Genomic DNA, 16,681 nt, shown 5'->3' on the forward strand with positions numbered 1-16,681 from the left:
TTGTCCGCCAGACGGCAGCACCTGCTATGCATCTCCATTGACGGCCAGAATATGGCTGCATAGGAATATGCTCCGCCCAGCTGGGAAGAAGCACGGGCGGGGGGGGGGGGGAGAGGAGGGAGAGAAAAGGCTGCCGTCTTGTGGCCAAAGTGGGAAATGACGCGGATGCAAGGGAGGCAGCCGCCGCTTTTCACGCAAAGTCCTCAGTCATGCGCACTAGGCCGGGCAGCCGAGAATGCTGGGAATTGTAGCCCCACCCCGGCGGAGAAGCGCGGCCCGCTCCATAGGGCAACGCATACTTTCGGGACTTGTTAGCCTTTTAGCATGCGAGGAGACCCCACGCCTCCTCCCTCCCTCCCTCGCCTCCGGTAAGGTTGGAGAAGTACAGGAGGGGAGAGGCAAGATTGCCCAGCAATGCAAAGCTGGGGCGCCAAGGCTGAGTGGAAACCCGCAGCGATGTCCATCACGCACCGGAAATATAGAGGCGAGTAGCTGTACTACTTTCACGCCTCTTAGGGCATGGTGCAGCGGAAATGTAGAGGCGACTAACTGTATTACTCTCTTGCCTCTTTGGGCTTGGTGCACTGGAAAAGAGACTCGTGCGGAAACTAAGACAATCTGCACAGTCGTTCCGCTTAGCGGTTGGTTGCGGGACATCCTTCTGTAACCACGTCCGGAGAAAATCGTTAGGGATGCGCAAGGCGTCGGGCAGCAAAGCATGCTGGGAATTGAAGTCCTGCTCCCGTCCGTGAAAACCCGTGGTCCATTCTCCGTCTCCCGGAGGAGACTACACAACCCACAATCCTTAGCTCCGCCCCGCTGACGAATAACGTGCCTTTCACTCCGGCATCCAATCAAAGGGGAGGTGGGGCGTCCGACGAGTCCGGCCAATCGAAAGCGAGTTTGTGGGGTCGCACGAGGTGATTGGTAATGCCGCGCCTTGCGATTGGCTGAGAGGGCGTATGGCGTGGATTTCAATTGGCTGACGCGAGAAAGGGCGGGGGAAAAGGTGAAGTTGGAGTGACGAAGAAACCAACCAATAGGAAGGGAAATTACAGCGCCATTCGAGGCGAATGCCTAGAGCACGCCTCACGATTGGCTGAGATTGCGGGGGGCGGGGCCATATAAAAACGTCCGTTCTTCCGGTCACGGCGTCTATTCCGCCGCGTGCGACTTCCGGAAGGTAGGTCGAGCGCGACTCCGCGTCCGCCGTTTCTTCTTATTGTTCTTTATTTGTGTTTATTGGCTCCGAGGGGCTCCGGGCGGGCGGCGGAGGAGTCAGAAGCGGCCTCTAAGGCCCCGCAGCCCCCCCGTCCATCCGGAGCCACCCCGGAGTCGCGTGCACGCCCTAGGCCCACCTCCCCCCCCCCCCCCCGCGCGTGATTCGGGTTAAAGGTTTTGGGGTCGCCCTCAGAATAGGCCCAAGTGGGCAGCCGTGTCGGCCTGGAGGCCGTCTTCCCCAGCGGCCTTTCGGGTCAGCGGGAATGGCGGTCCTCCAGCCACGGCCGGGATGGTGGCAACCCCAGTGAAACCCACAGGGTCCACCACCCCCTCTGCCCATACACTATAGTTGCCAAGTCCTCCCCGGGAGATCTGGGGCGGGCAGGGAGCTCAGGGGGGCGTGCCCTGGAACCCCCTCCAAGCCGCCCTTTCTCCCGCCCGGGGACTGAGCTGGACTGACGGGGTATCCCTCGGTCCCGCCGGGAGGGTGGCACCCCAGCAAGCAGGGAGGCTCGCGTTGCAATCCCTGCCCGGGTTCAAAGAGCAGGTTAAAGTCAGCACCTGAATTCTTAGCCTCCTCCATTGTTGTATGGTGCCGCCTAGAAGAAATATGGTTCCAGAAATGAACAATGGCCTTTTGGGAACCCCTTGGGGCTTACCTGTGCATTCCAACATATTCAAGCACTCTTCCTGGGCTGGTGTTGGGACCCACACGGGCCCAGGGGATCCCTCGGGCCCGCCAGGAGGGTGGCACCCCAGCAAGCAGGGAGGCTCACATTGCAATCCCTGCCTGGAACCCGGGTGTGCGGTGGTGGATTTCGGGAGGAGAATACGAACTGGGCATGAGGCGGAAGGAGACCACCCCCCCCCCCACAGCTGCTCTGGAGCAGAAAACAAAAATAAAGCCGTTCCCCCCCCCCCCCTCTGCTGGGACCTGCAGCTATTATGGAGGCTCAACAAAAATGGAGTCCAAAAGCACCTTTAAGTCCAGCAGAGACTTTTGCAAGGCCTGAGCTTTGGTGGGCAGGCACTCATCCTCCGACCACGTGGAGCCGGGATCAGGAGAGTGCATGGACAGAGAAAAGGACAAATCGGTGGCAATGTGGTAAATTGTGTCATCATATCCAAATCAAGCCATATGGTAATTCTGTGCTAAAACAACGAATCAGTCCTTTTGAGTTCTGGTGTAGCACAAAAAAACATTGGAGAAATAAAACTGTCCCTGTTAGGACGTCATGGCAGACGCTTTCCCAGTTGCGAAAAGAACGAGCAGAGACTGGGTGCTGGCCCCCTCCATCTCCCCCCAAGCATGGGAGCTCCCCTGCAAGCGACAAGCCGCCCGGGCCAGTTATCCTGTCCTGAGACCAGAGAGTTGAATTCAGAATGACACTACATATCACCACCATCACATTACAGTCACATTGTCCCAAATAAAATAAAAAGAAGAGGGGATTGTACGGAATGTGGCTATAAGAGTTGAATATACTTAGTGTGCATAGATATATAACGCATGTCCTTGTTGAGTCCTGGCGATGCCATTGTTTTGAATGTTGTAATAAACTTGCCTTTCTGCACACTCTCTGTCTGGTCTGTTCTTGAAGTTCCTTTGCAATAAAACTGCCCCTGTGAGGTCTCTTAGTGAACGTCCCGGAAGGCTGAATATTCCCCTCCAGGTTTCTCAGGCCTGTGATGTTTGATGTCCGACTCGTGCCCGTTAATTCTTGGGTGGAGGGTTTGACCCCTTTGCCCTGCCTAGTGAACTCAGGGGCACGGTTGGCATTTAAGAGCATAGACATTATTAGAAGAGACACGTGTGCACAGCCTTCGATGGAGTAAGTGACAACGGGTCCAGTGATTGGCGTGTGTGTGGCAACAAAGTTGGCATCTGGGTTTGCTGCCAGCTCTGGTACCAGTGGAGAGGTTCACACTTAGAGGTTCACATTTAGATGTTGCCTTGTTGTGGGCATGGGGCTGTTTGAGATGGGGAGGGGGGGGTGGTCTGTGTGCAAGAAAAGGTTTGCCCCCCAGAACTTGGGAAAGAGAACCATCCGTTATAACAGGGGTAGTCAACCTGTGGATCTCCAGATGTTCATGGACTACAATTCCCATAAGTCCCAGCCAGCGTTTTCTGGCAGGGGCTCATGGGAATAGTAGTCCATGAACATCTGGAGGACCACAGGTTGACTACCCCTGTGTTATAAGACACAGATGAAGCGCCAAACTGTTTGGAATTGAGAACTACATGGAACCACTGGGGGTGTTCTGTTATTGTCCCTTTTGCGCCAGTCTTCCAGCAAGATGACCCTTGGTTTTGTTGATCTGCTTCTCAACCTCACTGCTTGGGTACCCCAGTTCCCAGAAGGTTTGTTGCGGATCCTTCCAGTGGGAATGTCTGTCTGCGGGATCGGAGCGGATGCAGGTGAAATGTAGAGCCCGCCTGTATACTATGGATTGTTCGGTAGGTCTACGATGGTGGCCGGAGGCCCGCGGGCACATTTGCCGGTCGGTAGGCTTTTGATACAAGGTAATCTCTAGACATCCATTGTTTATTTTTGCAGTAGTGCCCAGAAAATTTATTTCTTGTGTAGATCAGTTCATTGTCAGGTCAATGGTGGGGTGGAAGGCGTCGCATGCCTGGGGGAAGGGGTCCAGGGCTTCTCGACCATGTGTCCAGACGATACAAATGTCATCCAGGAATCGCAGGTATAAGAGAGGGGTGAGCATTTGAGCTTTTAGGAAGCGATGCTCCAGGACTGCCATGCAGATGTTGGCCTGCTGTGCGCCCCTGCAGGTGCCCACGGCCGTACCGCTGTTCCGGAGGAACAAGTTGCCCCACATCTGAAGTGTTACGGGCGGGAACAACACGGCAGCGTTTACTGGCCGAGTCGGCTGTGGTCTTCTTAGAAACTGTCCTCCTCGTGGCTTGTGATACCACTTACATGGGGGCGAAAACAGTATTCTCAGGAAGGTTGTTCAAAGATTATATTTTCCTCAGAGAGTCTGTGGTGTCGCAAACATAAATAGGAGCGTTCCTGGCAGAGGGTCATAGAACAGGGTCCATGTAGCCATATGCCCCCCTGGTGAGAGCGTTTATACCTGACACGATCGTGCATCCTGGGGTGCCAGATGTTGGGAACATAATAAAAGGTACCCGGGTAAGGGTGTGTCTTTGGTGTGTCTGAAAGGAGCTCTTTGTGAATGTGTGGGGGGAATTCCTTGATAGTTTTGTGTAGTTCTTTTTCATATTCCTGAGTGTGGTCTGAGTCGGGTTGTTTGTAAAAGGTGGCATTTGAGAACTGTCTTTGAGCCTCCAGGCTGTTGTCCAGTCTGTTCATGGTGACAACAGCTCCTCCTTTGTCTGCCTCTGTAATTATTATATTTGTATTGTGCCTAAGGCCTTCGATGACCTTCCTTTAAGCATAGCTGCTATTCTGCCATGTGCAATGTTTTTGGGTGATCACATCGGTTTGGACCCTTCGGCGGAAGCAGGGTATAGAGAAGTCTGGTGGGGCTTTGCGACCCTCTGGGGGGAGCCTCTTCCCTCACAGTGTTGTTTCATTGGTATGTGGTGGTCAGCATCCCCTCCTTCGGCGGATCAGAGGGACGGCGGGTTTTCTCCAGTAGATGCTGTGATGCGGTGGTGTGCAGATTTTGTCTGTTCTCGCTTGTCCTGTTCATGTGTATGTCGAAATGTGACCTCCAGGCATAAACGTTGCAAGAATGCCTCCAAGACGGCACGGGACCATCTCTGTGAATTTTCCAGGCCAGAAGGATAGTCCACGTGAGAGAACTGAATGCTTTGCAGGACGGAGGCTGTGCCATGACAGATCGACAACAGTGCTGGAGGAGTTCTTGTTTCCAGTATCGTCTGCCTTTATACTGCATAATTGTTTCAGTAAATCCAACTCGGAGTCCTAGACGGCTTGTCTTCGTTCGTGGGAATCTTGCCAAGTGGCTCGATTCGTTGTAGAACTGTCCAGTTCACACAGTTTCCCCATGAGCAGCTTCTGTTTGTACTACAGGCCACGGATTGGGTGCTCGGGTTGTTCCTTGGAGAATGTGACACGAAACTTTTCTGCAGATTCCGTAGGGTAAGTGGATTTCAGTGGATTCTGAATTCTCAGTCCTTTAGGTATCATGACCAAGCATTTGCATTCGGTAAGAAAGTAAATATCCGCCTGTACCTGTGCAAGTTTCTTTGTCAGGCAATGGGAATCCCATTCCAAGCGGCTAAAGGTGGTGCCTTCCATAAAGATAGATTCAAGTGGGCAGCCGTGCTGGCTTCAAAGCTCCCCTGATTAAAACTCTTGTATATATCTATACTCTTATGAGTCTTGTTCCATTTTGTCTACACACAAAAGCTCACGCCTTGAATTAATCTTTCTTGGTCTTTTAAGGTCCTATTGGACTCAATTTCCGTTGTGCTACTTCAGGTAGGTGTGTTGGTCTGAAGTAGCACAGCAAACATTGAGTCCAACAGCACCTGAAAGCCCGAGAAAGATTTATTAAAGGCATGAGCTTTCGTGTGCAGGAACATTCCTGCACAAAGAATGGAACAAGACACATAAGAATGCAGATATATATATATATATATATATATATATATATATATATATATATATATATATATATATATATATATATATAAAAAGAGTTAAATCAGTGGAGTTTTCGGGCCAGCACAGCTGCCCACTTGAATCTACCTGTATGAAGGCACCAAATTTAGCCGCTTGGAATGAAACTCCCTCCACCTTATGAAGAAACTTGCACAGCTACAGACTGATATTTCCTTTCTTACTAAATGCAAACGCCTGACCATGATACCTAAAGGACTGTGGATTACGAATCCGCTGCAATCCACTTACCTTAAGGACTATGCAGAAAAGCTCTGTGTCACAGTCTCCAAGGAAGGACCCGAGGATCCGATCCGTGGCCTGTACTACAAAGAAAAGTTGTTCAAGGAGAAACTTTCTGAACTGGACAGTCCTACAAGGAATCGACCCACTTGGCAAGATTCCCACGAAAGAAGACAAGCCATCTATAACACTCAGTTGGAATTTACTGAAACAACACAAGCTTTTAAAGAACTATGCAACCTAAAGGCAGACGATACTGGAAACAAGAACTCCTCCAGCACTGTTGTCGATCTGTCATGGCACAGCCTCCGTCCTGCAGAGCATTCAGTTCTCTCACGTGGACTATCCTTCTGGCCCGGCGAATTCGCAGAGATGGTCCCGTGCCGTCTTGGAGGCATTCTTGCAACGTTTATGCCTAGAGGTCACATTTCGACATACGCATGAACAGGACGAGCGAGAACAGACAAAATCTGCACACCACGGCATCACAGCATCTACTGGAGAAAACCCGCCGTCCCTCTGATCCGCCGAAGGAGGGGATGCTGACCACCACATACCAATGAAACAACACTGTGAGGGAAGAGGCTCCCCCCAGAGGGTCGCAAAGCCCCACCAGACTTCTCTATACCCTGCTTCCGCCGAAGGGTCCAAACCGATGTGATCACCCAAAAACATTGCACATGGCAGAATAGCAGCTATGCTTAAAGGAAGGCCATCGAAGGCCTTAGGCACAATACAAATATAATAATTACAGAGGCAGACAAAGGAGGAGCTGCTGTCAGCATGAACAGACTGGACAACAGCCTGGAGGCTCAAAGACAGCTCTCAAGTGCCACCTTTTACAAACAACCCGACTCAGACCACACTCAGGAATATGAAAAAGGACTGCACAAAACTATCAAGGAATTCCCCCCCCACATTCACAAAGAGCTCCTTTCAGACACACCAAAGACACACCCTTACCCGGGTACCTTTTATTATGTTCCCAACATCTGGCACCCCAGGATGCACGATCGTGTCAGGTATAAACGCTCTCACCAGGGGGGCATATGGCTACATGGACCCTGTTCTATGACCCTCTGCCAGGAACGCTCCTATTTATGTTTGCGACACCACAGACTCTCTGAGGAAAATACAATCTTTGAACAACCTTCCTGAGAATACTGTTTTCGCCCCCATGTAAGTGGTATCACAAGCCACGAGGAGGACAGTTTCTAAGAAGACCACAGCCGACTCGGCCAGTAAACGCTGCCGTGTTGTTCCCGCCCGTAACACTTCAGATGTGGGGCAACTTGTTCCTCCGGAACAGCGGTACGGCCGTGGGCACCTGCAGGGGCGCACAGCAGGCCAACATCTGAATGGCAGTCCTGGAGCATCGCTTCCTAAAAGCCCAAATGCTCACCCCTCTCTTATACCTGCGATTCCTGGATGACATTTGTATCGTCTGGACACACGGTCGAGAAGCCTGGACCCCTTCCCCCAGGCATGCGACGCCTTCCACCCCACCATTGACCTGACAATGAACTGATCTACACAAGAAATAAATTTTCTGGGCACTACTGCAAAAATAAACAATGGATGTCTAGAGATTACCTTGTATCAAAAGCCTACCGACCGGCAAATGTGCCCGCGGGCCTCCGGCCACCATCGTAGACCTACCAAACAATCCATAGCATACAGGCGGGCTCTACATTTCACCTGCATCCGCTCCGATCCCGCAGACAGACATTCCCACTGGAAGGATCCGCAACAAACCTTCTGGGAACTGGGGTACCCAAGCAGTGAGGTTGAGAAGCAGATCAACAAAACCAAGGGTCATCTTGCTGGAAGACTGGCGCAAAAGGGACAATAACAGAACACCCCCAGTGGTTCCATGTAGTTCTCAATTCCAAACAGTTTGGCGCTTCATCTGTGTCTTATAACACAGGGGTAGTCAACCTGTGGTCCTCCAGATGTTCATGGACTACTATTCCCATGAGCCCCTGCCAGAAAACGCTGGCTGGGACTTATGGGAATTGTAGTCCATGAACATCTGGAGATCCACAGGTTGACTACCCCTGTTATAACGGATGGTTCTCTTTCCCAAGTTCTGGGGGGCAAACCTTTTCTTGCACACAGACCACCCCCCCCTCCCCACCTCAAACAGCCCCATGCCCACAACAAGGCAACACCTAAATGTGAACCTCTAAGTGTGAACCTCTCCACTGGTACCAGAGCTGGCAGCAAACCCAGATGCCAACTTTGTTGCCACACACGCGCCAATCACTGGACCCGTTGTCACTTACTCCATCGAAGGCTGTGCACACGTGTCTCTTCTAATAATGTCTATGCTCTTAAATGCCAACCGTGCCCCTGAGTTCACTAGGCAGGGCAAAGGGGTCAAACCCTCCACCCAAGAATTAACGGGCACGAGTCGGACATCAAACATCACAGGCCTGAGAAACCTGGAGGGGAATATTCAGCCTTCCGGGACGTTCACTAAGAGACCTCACAGGGGCAGTTTTATTGCAAAGGAACTTCAAGAACAGACCAGACAGAGAGTGTGCAGAAAGGCAAGTTTATTACAACATACAAAACAATGGCATCCCCAGGACTCAACAAGGACATGCATTTTTTATCTCACTGTGCACGCTAAGCTCATTCAACTCTTAAAGCCACATTCCTTACAATCCCCTCTTCTTTTTATTTTATTTGGGACAATGTGACTGCAATGTGATGGTGGTGATATGTAGTGTCATTCTGAATTCAACTCTCTGGTCTCAGGACAGGATAACTGGCCCGGGCGGTTTGTCGCTTGCAGGGGAGCTCCCACGCTTGGGGGGAGACGGAGGGGGCCAGCACCCAGTCTCTGCTCGTTCTTTTCGCAACTGGGACAGCGTCTGCCATGACGTCCTAACAGGGACAGTTTTATCTCTCCAATGTTTTTTTGTGCTACACCAGAACTCAAAAGGACTGATTCGTTGTTTTAGCACAGAATTACCATATGGCTTGATTTGGATATGATGACACAGTTTACCATTTTGCCACCGATTTGTCCTTTTCTCTGTCCGTGCACTCTCCTGATCCCCGCTCCACGTGGTCGGAGGATGAGTGCCTGCCCACCAAAGCTCAGGCCTTGCAGAAGTCTCTGCTGGACTTAAAGGTGCTTTTGGACTCCATTTTTGTTGAGCCACCATAATAGCTGCAGGTTCCAGCAGAGAGGGGGGGGGGAACGGCTTTATTTTTGTTTTCTGCTCTAGAGCAGCTGTGGGGGGGGGGGTCTCCTTCCGCCTCATGCCCAGTTCGTATTCTCCTCCCGAAATCCACCCCCGCACACCCGGTTTCCAGGCAGGGATTGCAATGTGAGCCTTCCTGCTTGCTGGGGTGCCAGCGTCCTGGCGGGACCGAGGGATCCCCTGGGCCCGTGTGGGTCCCAACACCAGCCCAGGAAGAGTGCTTGAATATGTTGGAATGCACAGGTAAGCCCCAAGGGGTTCCCAAAAGGCCATTGTTCATTTCTGGAACCATATTTCTTGTAGGCTGTACCATACAACAAGGTGCTGACTTTAACCTGCTCTGTGCAGATCCAGGTATTAACAAGCGAATGTACGGTTTTGCAACACGGCAGAAGAAGGAATGGAGGCAGAATCTGGCTAAGTCTGGTCTTACTCGTGTGTAGGAGAGAAGAAGATGGTGCAGAGGGACAGCATCTTCTTCTCTCCTACACACGAGTAAGACCAGTCTTAGCCAGATTCTGCCTCTGTCCCTCTGCTGTAACAGTGCTGTATCTTCTCATGAGCACATGCATTTCCCAACCATTGAGAGAATACTTTGGGCACCAGTGTTTTGTTGTACAATTGTGTTAAAATGGACTCCTTACACCCCCTCCCAACATCAGCAACCTACAAGAGTCAATGAAACCCCCTCGAAGACCAGTGAACTGTAATGCTGAGTTTCTGCCTTTGTTGCTTTCTTTCCAGCAGCATTGAAGGGGACTCCGTGCAACGGAACAACACACAAGACTTGGTTGGCTCCTAGAGGGGGCTGCTGGCACAGCTGTGTCGACCAGGGATGTGTGAGGAAGATCTCCGAGTGGCAACCGAGCAGGACTTCAGTTCGATGAATGTGCTTTTTGTATATTGAGTGACGTCTCTGAATATTAAGTGATGTCTTGGGTGTGTTTGTGTTGTGTGTTTTTTCTAACAGGTTTAGCACAGCTAGGGTTCTCTTCTGTACTGTGTAGCTACCGTTAGGTCCTTTTGAAGACTCGTCCGACTTGGAAGCTACTGAAGAGTCCGTGAGCCATCTGTGCAGATCCACAAATGCAGAGGAAGGAATGGAGGCAGAATGTGGCTAAGTCTGCTCTTACTCGTGTGTAGGAGAGAAACACCATCTTGTTCTTTTTGTCCCCTACACACGAGTAAGACCAGACTTAGCCAGCAACACAGCACAGGAAGAGAGGCAGAATCTGGCTAAGTCCACTCTTCCTCGTGTGTAGGAGAGAAAATGGTGTTTGTCTCCTACACACGAGTAAGAGTGGACTTAGCCAGATTCTGCCTCTCTTCCTGTGCTGTGTTGCAAAACACTGCTGTGTCTTCTCATGAGCAAATGCATTTCCCAACGAAATTAGAGGAATTTGACATAAGTGTGATGCTGAGTTTCTGCCTTTCTTTCTGTCCAGCAGCATTGAACAGGACTACGTGCAACGGAACAACACACAAGACTTGGTTCTGTCTGACGAATTACCTTTCTGTATATTGATGTTTCTGTGTATTAAATGATGTATTGGGTGTCTTTCTTTAAAAACAAATGGTGGGTGTTTTTTTCTGACAGGTAGAAGTTTGGAAGCAAGGCTCCCTGTGCCAACTGTGCACATCCAGGTATTAACAGGCAAATGCACTGTTTTGTATTATGGCAGAGGACGGAATGGGGGCAGGATGTGGCTAAGTCCAGTGTCCAGTCTTAGTAGTGTGTGGGAGAGAGGAAGATGGTGCAGGGGAACCCTCAGGTGGCATTGTCCAACTGAACAGGACTTCAGTTTGATGAATGTGCTTTCTGTATATTGACTGATGTCTCGGGTGTGTTTGTTTAAAAAGAAATGGTGGGTAGAGATGTATTGTGTGTTTTTTCTAATAGGTTTAGCACAGCTAGGGTTGTGTTCTAAATTGTGTAGCAGTGTTTTGCAACACAATGGCAGAGGAGAGAGGAAGATGGTGCAGGGGAGCCCTCAGGTGGCATTGTCCAACTGAACAGGACTTCAGTTTGATGATGTGCTTTCTGTATATTGACTGATGTCTCGGGTATGTTTGTTTAAAAAGAAATGGTGGGTAGAGATGTATTGTGTGTTTTTTCTAATAGGTTTAGCACAGCTAGGGTTGTGTTCTAAATTGTGTAGCAGTGTTTTGCAACACAATGGCAGAGGAAGGAATGGAGGCAGAATCTGGCTAAGTCTGCTCTTACTCGTGTGTAGGAGAAACACCATCTTGTTCTTTTTCTTCCCTACACACGAGTAAGATCAGACTTAGCCAGATTCTGCCTCTGTTCCTCTGCTGTGTTGCTAGCTAAGTCCACTCTTACTCGTGTGTAGGAGAGAAATAGCATTTTCTCTCCTACACACGAGTAACAGTGGACTTAGCCAGATTCTGCCTCTGTTCCTCTGCTGTCCATATGTTCTCATGAGTTTTCTGTATATTTTCTGTATATTGAGTGATGTCTTTGTCTATTAACTGATGTATTGAGTCTCTTTGTTTAAAAACAAATGTTGCGTATACATGCATTGTGTGTTTTCTGACAGGTATACCACAGCTACTGTTCAGTCCTTTTTCAACACTCCTCCCACTTGGATGTTTGCAAGGAAGTTCCCTGTGCCATCTGTGCAAATCCAGGTATTTAACAAGCAAATGCACTGTTTTGTATCATGGCAGAAATAGTAGTGGGGGCAGAATCTGTCTAAGTCCAGTGTCCAGTCTTATTAGTGTGTAAGAGAGAGGAAGATGGTGCAGAGGGGCCCTCAGGTTACCATTGTCTAGCATTCTGTACATGTACAATGTCCAGTGCTGGACAATGGTAACCTGAGGGCCCCTCTGCACCATCTTCCTCTCTCTTACACACTAATAAGACTGGACACTGGACTTAGACAGATTCTGCCCCCATTGTTTTGCCATGATATGAAACGGCGCATTCGCCTGTTAACACCTGGATTTGCACAGATGGCAGAGATATTTTTGTCCCATTCATTGCGCATGTCCAGTAATGTACAAACAATTAGTACACTCTAGACAGTACATGTGGTCACTTAAAAGCACCTGAGTGTTTAACATCTGGATGCCTGCAAGGTGTTAAAAACCAAACTGATGTTGCACACCCTGTTGTACGGTCATTGTCAGATTCAGAAACTGCGCATTTCAGACCCAGGTGTACACCCCCCCCCAATTTGCCCACCCACCCGCCCGTATTGCAGATGACGAGACACACACACACACAAAAAAAACTACACACTAAGGACACAAATTTTATTTCTGCCACCTATAGTCAGAAGCTACACTTCTGCCCTCGCAGGCAGTCTCTTGCTGCCAAACAAATCCGGCAATCCTGCAAAGAAAAAACAAACATCTGGCACACTTGCTGTTCTCCCCGGACACGGCCTGTTCGGGACTTCTGTCCTTCCAGTGCTGGGAATCCGCACAGCCAGCTGTCCAAGGCTGTGTCGAGAACAGCGAGGATCTCTGCGCACCTGCCAAAAGAGAGGAGCCGATTTCTTTACAAACAGACAGGGCTGTACATTTCCACAAACTAATCTGACTTGGTTTCCTGTGACAGTTCTGTAAACTCTCTTCCACTGCCAAAGCTATTGTGTGCCTGTTTTCCCTCAAGTATTGGCTGTCCCGCCAAGAGCTGCACCAGCCTTGGGAGAAGCATTCTGGTGTCCTTGCACATGTTGAATGGTAGAAGAAGATGAGCTGGTTCTTCTATGCCGCTTTTCTCTACCTGAAGGGGTCTCAAAGCGGCTTACAGTCGCCTTCCCTTTCCTCTCCCCACAACCCTGTGACGCTCAGACAGCCCTGATATGCCTGTTCGGTCAGAACAGCTTCATCAGTGCTGTGGCTAGCCAAAGGTCACCCAGCTGGTTGCATGTGGGGGAGTGCAGAATTGAACCCAGTTCGCCAGATTAGAAGTCTGCACTCCTAACCACTACACCAAGCAGGTACAGTGTAAGAATAAATATCGCTCGCTCTCTCTCTTGTGCAGATGACTGGGCTTCTATCTCACGGAGGGGATCGGCTCCCCTGGTCCAGTGGGCCTCTAGTGTCAGTGAGAAAGACAGATGTATAAATAATGTGAATGCAGGGAACCACTCACCCCTCAGGCTCGCTAGCAGCTTCTGTCTCCTGTTCACTCCTCTGTAGGCTTCGGCTTGATAAAAAACAGAAAGGCATCATCATTAGTAATGTCACCCTTCCAAACAGAATCTAGTAGAGTGAGGCTGAGAACAGCTCTGTCAGGGCTCAGACAGGCCCAAGACCTGCATGTGGAGGAGTGGGGGATCAAACCCTGCCACTCTTATCCACAACACCACACAGGAACAGTAATGGATCCTGGCAAAGGGGACCTGGCTACAGCAGCCTCTCTGGCCAACTCCCCAGCCCCAGATGTCAGGGAATCCAGAACTGTGACTGCTGTTCTCAGACAACACATCCGAAATGCTCAAGCACTCCTCACAGGCTGGTGTTGGCAGTCGCACAGGCCCAGGAAAGTTCCTGCCCTCCTGGTCTCGGTGCCAGTCCTGGGTGGGATTCTGGGGAGCGGACAAAGCTCAGCAGGGCACAAGGCCACGGAGTCTGCCTTCCAGGGCGGCTCTTTCCCCCTGGGGATCGGTGGGAATTGCAGACCTGTCAGCCCCAGTGTCCCCTTCCCCCTCTGCCCAAACGTTCAGGTTGCCAAGTCCTCCCCGGGAGATCTGGGCCTGCCCTGGAGCCCCCCCGCCAGGAGGCTGGCACCCCAGCAAGCAGAGAGGCTCCTTTGGCCATCCCTGCTGTGGGCCGAGCACGAAAAGCAGCGTCCCTCCGTCCTCCCCTTTGGGCTTCCCCCCCCCCTGCCCTGGCGGCCCCCGGGTGGCCTGCCAACGCCCCGCCCCACACAACAGCCCTGCAGGGAGGGCCCGTCCCCGCCCGCCAGCCCTGCCCGGGGCCTCGCTTCCCACCAAAGGCCCCCCCGGCCACCCCCCGCGGCCCTCGACGGGGGGGCCTCCCGGGCGCGTCTTGGGGGGCGAAAGGGACCCCGGAAGGGCGAGCAGGAGGAGAGGCGGACGCGGCGCCAAGCACGACCTACCTCCCGGAAGCGCCACGCCGAGGAACAGAGGCCGCGACCGGAAGCGAGACCCCTTTCATACGGCCCCGCCCCCCGCCGCCTCAGCCAATCGCGCGGCGCGCCCTACCCAATCGCCTCGCACGACGACACAGACTCCCTTCCGATTGGCCGGATGTTCGGACTCCCCGCCTTCAACTTTGATTGACGCCTGAGGATGAGCGACGGGGAGAGAAACGACCTTTGTCGACGGGGCGGAGCGAGGGATTGTGGGTAATGTAGTCTTTGACTGCAGGCGGAGAACGAAGCGCTAGTCTCCGAGGGCGAGGTATGGACTACAATTCCCGGCATGCAAAGCAGTCCTGAGTAGTGCGCATGTTCGCGTGTGTCTGCAGAAGGAGAAAGGACTACATTTCCCGGCAATGTCTGCTTTCCGCGTAGTGCGCATGGCTGAGGACTTTGCGAGAAAAGAAGATGCCGCCTCCCTTATTAACCGCGTAATTTCCCACATTGGCCGCCAGACGGCAGCCTTTCCTATCCCTCGCAGAGCCCGGTCGTCTCCTCCCCCTTCGCCGTCCTTTTTCCCAACTGGGCAGAGCATATTCCTATGCAGACCCATCCATATATTATGTCCGTCAATAGACATGCATAGCAGGTGCTGCCGTCTGGCGGACAAACTGGGAAAATACGCGGCTGAAACTGGTCCGCGACTCCCACCACGGCGGCCCCTCAACGGCACAGCCCAGAATGGACAGGCGGTGCTGCCGTCTGCAGGACACATGAATCTAAATCTATAAATAATAAATAAAAGTCCATAAAGTATATTCTGTACCTGGGAGCGCGCCGCGCGTCTCCGTTCCCTGCTGGCTTGCGTAGTGCGCATGACTGGGGACTTTGCGGGAAAAGAGGCGGCTGCCGCCTCGCTTAACCGCGTATTTTCCCAATTAGGCCGCCAGACGGCATCACTTCCTATCCCTTGTATACACTGGTCGTCTCCTCTCCTTTAGCCGTGCTTTTTCTCAATTGGGCAGAGCATATTCATATTCATTTCCATCCATATATTATGTCCGTCAATGGAAATACATAGCAGGTGCTGCCGTCTAGCGGACAAATTGGGAAAATACGCGGATAAAACTGGTCCGCGACTCCCACCAAGTGACCAGTTTGAGAACTGCAGGACCAAGACCAGGGACAGGAGACGCGCCGCCCGCTTCAGGCCACAAAGAAAAATAAAGTGCTAAGTTTACAAGGGGAAGGAGAAAGTCCAGAAAGGATGTGCTGCCCCGGAGAGCGGGGACAACTATTCCTACATTAATTGCTGCCCTGCGTAGTGCGCATGCTCGCCTGTGTCCGCGGGTGAGGAAAGGACTACTATTCCCGGCATTCAGTGCAAACTGGCGTAGTGCGCATGTCCGCTTGTTTGCGCGGGTAGGGAACGGACTACTATTCCCGGCATTCCCGGCTAACTGGCGTAGTGCGCATAATCGCTTGAGTGCGCGGGTGGGGAACGGACTACTATTCCCGAAAGGCCCTGCTGCCAGGCCTAGTGCGCATGTTCGCTTGAGTGCGCTGGTGGTGAACGGACTACTATTCCCGAAATGCCCTGCTGCCAGGCCTAGTGCGCATGTTCGCTTGAGTACGCGTGTGGGGAACGGACTACTATTCCCGAAATGCGCTGCTGCCAGGCCTAGTGCGCATGTTCGCTTGAGTACGCGGGTGGGGAACGGACTACTATTCCCGAAATGCCCTGCTGCCAGGCCTAGTGCGCATGTTCCCCTGTGTCCGCGGGTAGGGAATGGACTACAATTCCCGGCATTCTTTCCAGACTAGCGTCGGGGTTTTCTTCATCCGTGTCGCCCCGGAAAGGGTAATGGTGGGAAGTCCGGTAACTTATCGCTGGTCGGTACGACTGGGAATATGGCCCTAGTTTCCGCCCGGGTCTCTTGCCCGGTACACAGGGCCCAAAGAGATAGCAAAACATTACGGCTCCCCGCCACTACATTTCCGGTGCATTATGCCCTAAGAGGCAGGAAAGTAATACGCGCCTGTACATTTCCGGTGCGTGATGGACACCGCTGAGGGGTTCCACGCAGCCCTGACGCCCGAGCTCTGCATTCCGTGCGAGGGAAGAGCAGCGGCGGCGGTCGGGGGGCCGACGGTGCATCTTGCCTCTCCCCTCCTTGACTTCTACAACCTTTCAGAAGAGGAGGGAGGGAGGGGGCGCGGGGTCTCCCTGCGTGCAAAGGGCGCCCTGCACTGAGAAATGCCGTCCTCGGAGCCAACTCGGCAAGTCAATCTCCCCCCCCCCCCGCCGCTCCCTC

General features: G+C 52.0%; 2 long non-coding RNA genes across 4 annotated transcripts; one reads left to right on the forward strand and one right to left on the reverse strand.

Moving 5' to 3' along the window:
- The first annotated feature begins 517 nt into the window (after positions 1–517).
- LOC143827260 (uncharacterized) lies at positions 518–11,824 on the forward strand. The gene is made up of 2 exons (XR_013227230.1): positions 518–1,183; positions 10,037–11,824. It is a non-coding gene; the product is annotated as an uncharacterized LOC143827260 (long non-coding RNA).
- Positions 11,825–12,554: 730 nt separating this feature from the next.
- LOC143827353 (uncharacterized) lies at positions 12,555–15,440 on the reverse strand. Of its 3 annotated transcripts, none has more exons than XR_013227268.1 (4): positions 15,193–15,440; positions 14,385–14,649; positions 13,416–13,469; positions 12,555–12,789 (listed from the first exon to the last, which is right to left on the reverse strand). It is a non-coding gene; the product is annotated as an uncharacterized LOC143827353 (long non-coding RNA). The 3 variants fall into 3 exon arrangements; XR_013227269.1 differs by having other exon boundaries at positions 14,491–14,749; XR_013227267.1 differs by having other exon boundaries at positions 14,385–14,749.
- Between the last annotated feature and the right edge of the window lie 1,241 nt (positions 15,441–16,681).

This window comes from Paroedura picta, chromosome 17, assembly GCF_049243985.1.
Source record: "Paroedura picta isolate Pp20150507F chromosome 17, Ppicta_v3.0, whole genome shotgun sequence".
In the NCBI taxonomy this organism is placed as follows: Eukaryota; Metazoa; Chordata; class Lepidosauria; order Squamata; family Gekkonidae; genus Paroedura; species Paroedura picta.